The following is a 10,302-nucleotide window of genomic DNA, read 5'->3' as shown; positions in this document are numbered from 1 at the left end:
TCCGGGCGCTGGGGACAGGGTGTCCACCGGGTCCCTGGGAGTCTCTCCCCGGCCTGGCTGGAGGTCCGGGAGCTGGGCCCGGTGCTGGAGCTCCGTCCCGGGGTGCGGGGGCCCCCTATCCTGCAAGCCAGCCGAGGGTCCGGGCGCTGGGGACAGGGCGTCCACCGGGGCCCGGGGAGTCTCTCCCCGGCCTGGCTGGAGGTCCGGGAGCTGGGCCCGGTGCTGGAGCTCCGTCCCGGGGTGCGGGAGCCCCCTGTCCCGCAAGCCAGCCGAGGGTCCGGGCGCTGGGACCGGGTGTCCACCGGGGCCCGGGGAGGCTCTCCCCGGCCTGGCTGGGGGTCCGGAAGCTGGGCCCGGTGCTGGAGCTCCGTCCCGGGGTACGGGAGCCCCCTGTCCCGCAAGCCAGCCGAGGGTCCGGGCGCTGGGGACGGGTGTGCACCGGGGCCCGGGGAGGCTCTCCCCGGCCTGGCTGGGGGTCCGGAAGCTGGTCCCGGGCCCGGTGCTGGAGCTCCGTTCCCGGGGTGCGGGAGCCCCCTGTCCCGCAAGCCAGCCGAGGGTCCGGGCGCTGGGGACAGGGTGTCCACCAGGGCCCGGGGAGGCTCTCCCTGGCCTGGCTAGGGTTCGGAAGCTGGGCCCGGGTCCGGGGCTTGTGCTCCGTCCCAGTGTCCCAGGGAGCGGGAGCCCCCCCATCCTGCAAGCCAGCCGAGGGTCCATGCGCTGGGGAAGGGTGTCCACCGGGGCCCAGGGAGTTTCTCCCCGGCCTGGCTAGGGTTCTGAAGCTGGGACCGGGCCCGGGGCTCTTGCACCGTCCGGCGGGCCCCGGGGTGCGTGAGCCACCCCCGTCCTGCAAGACAGCCGAGGGTCTAGGTGCTGGAGACAGGGGTCCACCGGGGCCCAGGGAGGCTCTCTCCGGCCTGGCTGCTATCAGAAGCAGGGACCGGGCCGGTGTGCAGGAGTGGCTGGCTGTATCTGCTACGCTGACGGAGCGTAGTTTTCTGCCCACCCCTAATTAGGACCTCGGGGAAAAAAGGGTAACCCCGTCTCTCATTTTGCTAACCTTGCGCTACTGCTGGCTAAAAGAGCCATAACCGCACAATGGAAAGCTGCTAGAGCCCGTCCCTACAGGACTGGCATGCAGAAATGGTGAAGTGGGGAAGGGCTGAGGGGGCTGAACTGCACAGAGAGGAGTATAGGGGGCTAAGGAAAACACCTATCTCGCCGAGCTGGAATGCAATGATGGAGGAATATGCTGCGATAGATATATTATCCTATTAGGGTGCACCGTTGTTGTAGTTTGTGGGGCTGGACCACTATTGTGTGACGCAGGGCTCCTTATATTATCCATGGGTAGTCACACTGTATGATTCACAAGACGGCGCAATGTACCTAAGTCAGATTGTGGGACCGGAATGCACACGAGTCCAACTGTGGACATGTGTAAATGCTACTATAAACACTTACTGCTGGACATGCGGGGAGGGAAAGGAAGGGTGGGTAAAGTTTTTCTTTTTGTTTTCAGTTGGGTTGTTGGCAATGTATTGAGCACTGATAGATTTGAGTACTCATGGTATGTTGTTATTAGACTCCGGATGAGGGAACAAAAGCTGGAAGCATCCGCACTGGTTTTCAATTGGAGATTCAATTACAGAGGTTAGATTATTAAACAATGTCTAGCGAGGATTCACATAATGCTTCGGCACTGTCACTGTGTATTCTTCTATACTGTTTGCGACTGTATGTCATTATGCCATGTGCAACTATGATATTGTACCACGTCATGTTGCCTAAGTAGATGGTTGTGTAAAATCAATAAAAATAGATTTAAAAAAAAAAGAAAGCCTTTTGGTAGCACTTCAAAAAGCCAGCAACTAAATGTCTCGCCAGACCAGCTCATGCGCTGGCTCTAGCAAGACCTAAAAACAACATATGAACAGGTTGCAATTCGTTCAGAACGTGGCAGCTAGAATGCTGACCGGAACACCCAGGTTTGCTTCTATCAAAGAAGAACTTAAGAAATTGCATTGGCTTCCAGTTCTACTAAGATCACGCTTTGTATTGTCTTTAATGCTGTTAATGGGACAGGTCCTGATTTCCTTAGATCTAAACTTTTGTGGTATGTCCAAATCAGAATACTACGGTCAACTGGGTCTAAACTAGTGCAAACCCCCCCTTTTAAAAAAACTAACTGAGGAGGCAGAAGTTTTGTTCATCGTGCCTCTAAGGCATGGAGTGAACTTCCGTTCCAACTCAGAAATGCCTCAGATCTTATCTCCTTTTCGTAAGGGCCTGAAGACATGGTTCTTCTCTCACTACTAGGCCTCATGCTCCTCAGGTAACCAGTACTTAGTGCCAGGACACCCTAGGGTAACCGTGCGCTCTACAAATATAAATAACATAACATATCATATTTGGTATCCCCTGTATTTCTTGGGTTAGAACTTACCAGGATTCAATTTGACATGGTCTTATGTTGGATGGGTGATCACAGTATTTCTATGCCAAATACCACCTGTCCTTTTGCTTTCAAACATCATTTACTATGGATATACCAAATATTATGGCTCACACATTGCTGTAATATCTCGTATCCCCTATGGGTCATGGGATACCCTTTAGCCATTCACCAGTTGAAATTACCTTTTATTTAATAGCAGACTACAGTATATTATCACATTTTGTTACATCATTCCTCAAGATTTTTCATTTGGTTCCCTTAGGGATACCAAATATAATGGCCTGCACCGCCTATAATATTTGGCATCCCTCTATGTTTCTTGAGTTAGAACTTGCTAGGATTCCATTTGACATGGTCTGATGCTGGATGGGTGACCGCAGTATTTATAAGCCAATTACCACCTTTCATTTAGTTTTCCAGCATCGGTTACCATGGGGATACCAATATTCTGGCCCACGCATTGCAGTAATATCTCGTAGCCCCTATGTTTCATGGGTTACCATTTAGCCATTGATCCCTTCAAGTTGCCTTTTATTTAATAGCAGACTACAGTATCTTTTCACCTTTTTAGGATCTTTCCTCAGCATTTTACATTTGGTTCCTTTAGGCCTATTGGGCCCATAATATTTGATATCCCCATATGTTTCTGGTTTGATGTTGGATGGCTGAGCAGAGTATTTCTCTGCAAAAAAGCACCCTTCCTTTTGCTTGCCAAAATCACTTACTATGGGGATACAAAATAGTAATATCTTATATCCCCTATGTTTCACGGGTTACCCTTTAGCCATTGATCAGTTGAAGTTGCCTTGTGTTTGATAACAGACTACAATGCCTTCTCACATGTTTTACATCATTCCACAAGATTTTACATCCGGTTAAACATAATGGCTTTTACTGGCTACAGTATTTGATATACCCAGTGTTTCTTGGGTTAGAAGTTACCAGGATTCAATTTAACATCACCTTATTTTGCATGGGGAAGCACAGTATTTATATACCCTTCGATTTGCTTTCCAACATCATTTACTATGGGGATACCAAATATTATGGCTCACGCATTGCTGTAATATCTCGTATCCTCTACGTTCCATAGGTTACCCTTTAGCCATTGACCAATTTGCCTTATATTTGATAGCAGACTACTGTATCTTTCCACATTTTGTGCTTCATTCCACAAGATTTGGCACACTGGGGCAGATTCACAGAACTAACTTAAGACAAAATCCTAAACTTACTACTTTTGGTATTCACAGAAGTTAGGATTTTGGAGGTTACCAAATCTAATGGCCGATACGGCCTATAATATTTGGTATCCCAGGTGTTACTCGAGTTAGAACTTACCAGGGTTTAATGTGGCATGGTCTTATGTTGGATGGGTGAGCACTGTGTTTCTATGCCAAATAGAACCCTTCCATTGGCATTCCAACATAGTTTCCGATGGGAATACCAAATATTTTGGCTCAAGAATTGCTGTAATATCGTGTATCCACTACATTTTATGGGTTAACCTTTAGCTATTGACCAGTTGAAGTTGCCTTTTATTTGATAGCTGTTAGACTTGGCATCTTTTGGCGTGTTTCCCCTGAGTTTTTGCTATCTGACCTCCCGGTTTTGACTCTGTTTTTGCTGGCGTAGTGTTTCTGCACACTTTTCTCACTGCTGATCAGTGGTAAAGTGCAAGTGCTCCTGAGGTAAATTGTGTTATGGATTGGTGTTTCCATGATTGGATATTTGATTTACTTGTAAGTCCCTAGTTTTTTGCTATTGCAAGGCTACCTGTTCCCCATAGGACAGAATGGGTAGTTTGTTTATAACATGTTATAAACATAACTGGCCCAATGGAATTAGGTAGGAAAATAAAGTTTAGCATGCCTGAACTCAGAATCTAAAGATGTATCTTTTAGTGAAGGTGAACTTTACATTCTGTGTTTGAAAATACCACTTTTAGAAAGTAGGTATTTTCTTGCTCAGTCATCCTTTGTGCCTCTGCTGGAATGTGGATTGCCTGTCTGGGTTTTGGATGACAGAAGGCTGGGGAGCAGGAGTGGCTCCAGATAGTCTAGGTGGGTCAGGAAAGAGCTGAATAGACCTGGGATACAATTTGGGAAGGGGGAGGAGATTTCCTTGTACCTCAAAGGGCCTAGTCTGCCTCTGACCATGCTGTCTCCACCTCCCTCAAGTAGGTCACACCAGAGAAGGCAGAACTGGTTCTGGCTGGGCACAGACACTCTCTGCCTAAGAGATCAAAGGACTTTGGGATATAAATTCAGGGGCCCAGACCCCTGAATGTTAGAACTCGTTTGGACCAAGAGGACTGCCAAGAAGAAGAGCTGGCGAAGTTGGTAGGAGTAACTACCACTTTGCTGTGTGCTTTGCTGTGTTGGCCTGCAGTGGCTGCTACTGTCTTGGGCAGTGAAAGGACTAGACTGAACTTTCTGCAATCTACTTTGTGAGTTTCTCCAAGGGCTTGAGGTAGAGCTTGCGCCCTGTTCAAGAAGTCTCAGGAACAGCAAAGACTTCAAGCTCTTCTGCCCTCAGCACTAGAGAGTGTGTGTTTTGTGCTGCAACAGAAGAAAAGCAACCAGACGACGTCTACAATGCCGCTGCCGACTGAAGGTACTTGAGGGCACCACCACAACGCCGCACCACGACCCTGGTCTCACCACCGCCACCGAACCCCTGCTTGCACCGCGAACTGTGGGCACTGCACTTTGCACCGCCTCGCTTCACAATGATACCTTGGTATCCCCGACGACGACGCTCCATGCCAAAATCGACTCCGCTGCTTGCACCGTGGTTCAAGGGCACCGTTTGTAAAGTTACACGACGCACCGCTCTCATCCCATTCGCAGCCTTGGCCTACCGACACCGGCGCCATCGACTCCAGTTCTTCAGCTGACAACAGCGTTTCAGCAACGACGATGCAGCTGCCTACACCGTGACCGGCCAGCACCACGATGAGTACCGCATTCACCTCACACCGCAACCCTGGTCTCACCAACGCCGCCATCTGATGCCGCCACCGAACCGCTGCTCACACCGCGACCTGAGTGTACTACACGCTGCACCGCTGCCTTTTGCACCACAGCACCCGATGCCTGCCGGCGCCAGTGCTCCTGACTCTAACAGAGAGGAGTTCGTTCTGCAAAGCGTGTAATTTCGAGGGCCCCAACGACTACGGAACCGATGCCTGTGGACGCCGTGCTTTCGGAAACTCAACGAGAGGTCGCCGATGCCCAGAATTTCTAAAAGGTACTGTTTGCGGGTGTTCCCGACACCGTAGCTGGCCAGCGATGCTGCGGTCAGCCAGAACTGTTTGGATTTGTTTGTTCATGACACAGGGATAGCCACGGACGGCGCTATCGACATCAAGGAACTGTTTTTCAAGCTTATTTTGATAACTGAAGATTCTTTAGTACTGTATTGTGGATTTTTTAAAATTGTTTTTTTGTCTTAACTTAAGTATATAAAAATATTGGAAATTTTTCTAAACTGGTGTGGTGTCCTTTTGTAGTGCATACACAGTATTACTGTTGATTACGTGCAAATGCTTTACACACTGCCTCTAAGATAAGCCTGGCTGTTCGTGCCAAGCTACCGAGGGGGTGAGCATGGGTTATTTTAGGAGTGTAACTTCCTTATCCTGACTAAAGTGGTGGTTTCTAGCCTACCAAAAATCCAATTTCTAACAATAGCAGACTACAGTATTTTTTCCTGTTTTTTAGACCATTCCACAAGATTTTACCATGAGTTGCTTTAGGAGATACCAAATATAATGGCCTATATCAGCTATAATATTTGGTATCCCCTGTGTTTCTTCAGTTAAAACTCACTAGGATTCAATTTTGTATGGTCTTATGTTGGATGGGTGAGCACAGTATTTCTATGCCAAATAGCACCCTTCCTTTTGCTTTCCAACATTGTTTACTATGGGGATACCAAATATTATGGATCACGCATTGCTGTAATATCATGTATCACCTATGTTTCACGGGTTACCATTTAGCCATTGACCAGTTGAATTTGCCTTTTGTTTGATAACAGACTACAATCGCTTCTCACATTTTTTACACCATTCCACAAGATTTTACATCTGGTTCTCTGAGGGGATACAAATTATAATGGCCTTTACCGGCTACAATATTTGGTATCCTAAGTGTTTCTCGGATTAGAAGTTGCCAGTATTCAATTTGACATTGCCTTATATTGGATGGAGGAGCACAGTATCCCTATACCAAATTGCACCCTTCCTTTTGCTTTCTGACATAATTTACTATAGGGATACCAAATATTATGGCTCTTGCATTGCTGTAATATTTTGTATCCCCAATGTTTCATGGGTTACCCTTAAGCTATTGACCCGTTGAAATTGCATTTTGTTTGATAGCAGACTACAGTATCTTTTTCCATTTTGTACATCACTCCACAAGATTTTGCATCCAGTACCCTTAGGGGATTCCAAATATAATAGCCTATACGGCCTATAATATTTGGTATCCCAAGCGTTTCTCGGGTTAGAAGTTACAAAGATTCAATTTCACATGGCCTTATTTTGGATGGAGGAGTACAGTATTTCTATACCAAATAGCACCCTTCCTTTTGCTTTCCAACATCATTTACTATGGGGATACCAAATATGGTTCCTGAATTGCTGTAATATCTTGTATCCCCTGTTTCACGTGTTACCCTTTAGCCATTGACCAGTTGAAATTGACTTTTATTTGAAAGCAGACTACAGAATCTATTCACATATTGTACATCATTCCACAAGATTTTGCATCCGGTACCCTTAGGGGATACCAAATATAATAGCCTATACGGCCTATAATATTTAGTATCCCCAGTGTTTCTCTGGTTAGAAGTTACCAGGATTCAATTTGACATTGCCTTATGTTGGATGGGTGAGCACATTATTTCTATTCCAAATAGCACTCTTCCTTTTGCTTTCCAACATTGCTTACTAAGGGGATACCGAGTATTAGGGTTCACGCATTGCTGTAATTTCTCGTATCCCCTATGTTTCATTGGTTACCCTTTAGCCATTGACCAGTTAAAATTACCTTTTATTTGATAGCAGACTACAGTATATTTTCACATTTTGTACATCAATCCACAAGATTTTACATCCTTCACCGTTGGGGCATACCAAATATAATAGCCTATACGGCCTATAATCTTTGGTACCCCCAGTGTTTCTCTGGTTAGAAGTTACCAGGTTTCAATTTTACTTAACCTTATGTTGGATGGGGGATCACAGTATTTCTATACGAAATAGCACACTTCCTTTTGCTTTCCAAAATCATTTACTAAGGGGATACCAAATATTATAGCTCACGCATTGCTGTAATATCTTATATCCCCTATGTTTCACGAGTTAACCTTTAGCCATTAACCAACTGAAGTTGCCTTTTGTCTGATAACAGACTACAATCGCTTCTCACATTTTTTACATCATTCCACAAGATTTTACATCCGTTCCTTGAGGGGATACCAAATATAATGGCCTTTACGGGCTACAATATTTGGTATCCTAAGTGTTTCACGGGTTAGAAGTTACCAGGATACAATTTGACATTGCCTTATGTTGGATGGGGGAGCACAATATTGTTATACCAAATTGCACCCTTTCTTTTGCTTTCCAACATCATTTACTATGGGGATACCAAATATTATGGCTCACGCATTGCTGTAATATCTCGTATCCCCTAATGTTTTATTTATTAGCCTTTAGCCATTGGGCAGATGAAATTGCCTCTTATTTTATAGCAGAATACAGTATCTTTTCACATTTTGTACATCATTCCACAAGATTTTGCATCCGGTACCCTTAGGGGATCCCAAATATAATAGCCTATACGGCCTATAATATTTGGTATCCCCAGTGTTTCTCTGGTTAGAAGTTACCAGGTCTCAATTTGACTTCACCTTACGTTGGATGGGGGAGCACAGTATTTCCATACCAAATAGCACCCTTCCTTTTACTTTCCAACATCATTTACTATGGGGATACCAAATATTATGGCTCACGTATTGCCGTAATATCTCGTATCCCCTATGTTTCTGGGGTTAATTTTTAGCCATTGGCCAGTTGAATTTGCATTTTATTTGATAGGAGACTACAGTATCTTTTCAAATTTTGTACATCATTCCACAAGATTTTGCATCCGGTACCCTCAGGGGATACCAAATATAATAGCCTATACGGCCTATAATATTTATTATCCCCACTGTTTCTCGGGTTAGAAGTTACCAAGATTCTATTTGACATTGCCTTATGTTGGATGGGGAAGCACATTATTTCTATGCCAAATAGCACTCTTTTTGATTTCCAACATTGTTTACTATGAAGATACTAAATATTATGGTTCACACATTGCTGTAATATCTCGTTTCCCCTACATTTCATGGGCTACGATTCAGCCATTGACCAGTTGAGGTTGACATTTGTTTGATAGCAGACTAAAGTAGCTTTTCGCATTTTATACATTATTCCACAACATTTTATGTCCGGTTCCATTAGGGGTTACCATATATAATGGGCTATACCAGCTATAATATTTGGTATTCCCTGTTGTTCTCGGGTTAGAAGTCATCTGCTGCTCATAGTATCAGAACCTCTCAACCATGTGACCGACACTAGTAACTTTGGTATAGGAGTATAAACGTGTGTCTCCTCTTGACTCGGATAGCTCAACTCCTTTGCCGATGCTAGGGGCTCCCTTTTTGTCATTTTTCTATGATTCACAGCTCTTTTTAATAAATATATTTTCAGACCCAAACAGATATTGAAGCAGTGCAAGCAAACTACACAACAAGAAGCAAAGGCAGCTTAGAACAAAGCTCCTGCCTCAGAAGGCACACAACAGTTGAATAATAAAGATGCAGTCCCTTCTCCCGCCCACAGTTACAGTCTGCCACCAGGTGGTTGGAAACATCTTAATTACTTCATGCCTCAGTGAAACTGGCAAGCCTTCTTTGTAGTAAGCCTGTTGGTTTGGTTCATCTTCTGAGCCAGGAGAAAACATTGTCGGCTGTAACTGGACAAAAGAAATGAGTCCACCACTCTTCTCTGAGGTAGACAATCAGCCTTTAAGGACTATGTTTTTATGTAAGGACTGGATAGTACAAAGAGGATTTAAATTTTAACTCTTGCTGGCTGTGTTCTCATTTGCTTACTGACTGAATGGGAGTTTGCCCATGAACCCAATCTTGTTATAGTGGAATGAAAAATGCACTGACTTACACCTGTATGGGCCCTTTATTCATGAAAGTGATAATGTAAATAATCATACTACCTTCGATTATTTTAATATGCCCTGATCGTAACACGCTCCCTCCTGCTATTCACTTTATTTGCGCTACCTCAAGGACTAGTTTGCAAAAAAGGACATCACAGCATCTTTGTAGGAAACAGACTTAGTAACACAACAGTGGTCAGCACAAGCTTTCAATCTCCTTTCCTTTGCCCATGTTGACTTACCAAGAACTGTTTCTTTCTGGAGTATCATTCAAAGAGAATTTTGATTCCTTGTTCCGTGGCTGCGTAGTGTACACTCAAATATAACCCCTTCAATCTTACATTGAAAATATACCTAAAATGCAGTTTTACTGAAGGCATGATTTTTTGCAGTAATATTTTTAAACTATCGGATGGGCCTTTTAAAATAATGAGATTTGATGTGTTACTCGGTTGCTGGAAAATTCCACTTTGAATGTTCTTGAAAGTGTGACAAACCAACCGTTGAGATCCCACAGGTATGTTGTTTTACAGAAGAGCAGCTGCTGTCCGTGCAGGTACCACCGGTGGGGTGGAGTAAGGGGGGATTTCGAGGGACGATGGAGAGGGA

Source organism: Triturus cristatus, chromosome 6, assembly GCF_964204655.1.
Source record: "Triturus cristatus chromosome 6, aTriCri1.1, whole genome shotgun sequence".
NCBI lineage: Eukaryota > Metazoa > Chordata > Amphibia > Caudata > Salamandridae > Triturus > Triturus cristatus.
This window is presented reverse-complemented; position numbering follows the sequence as displayed.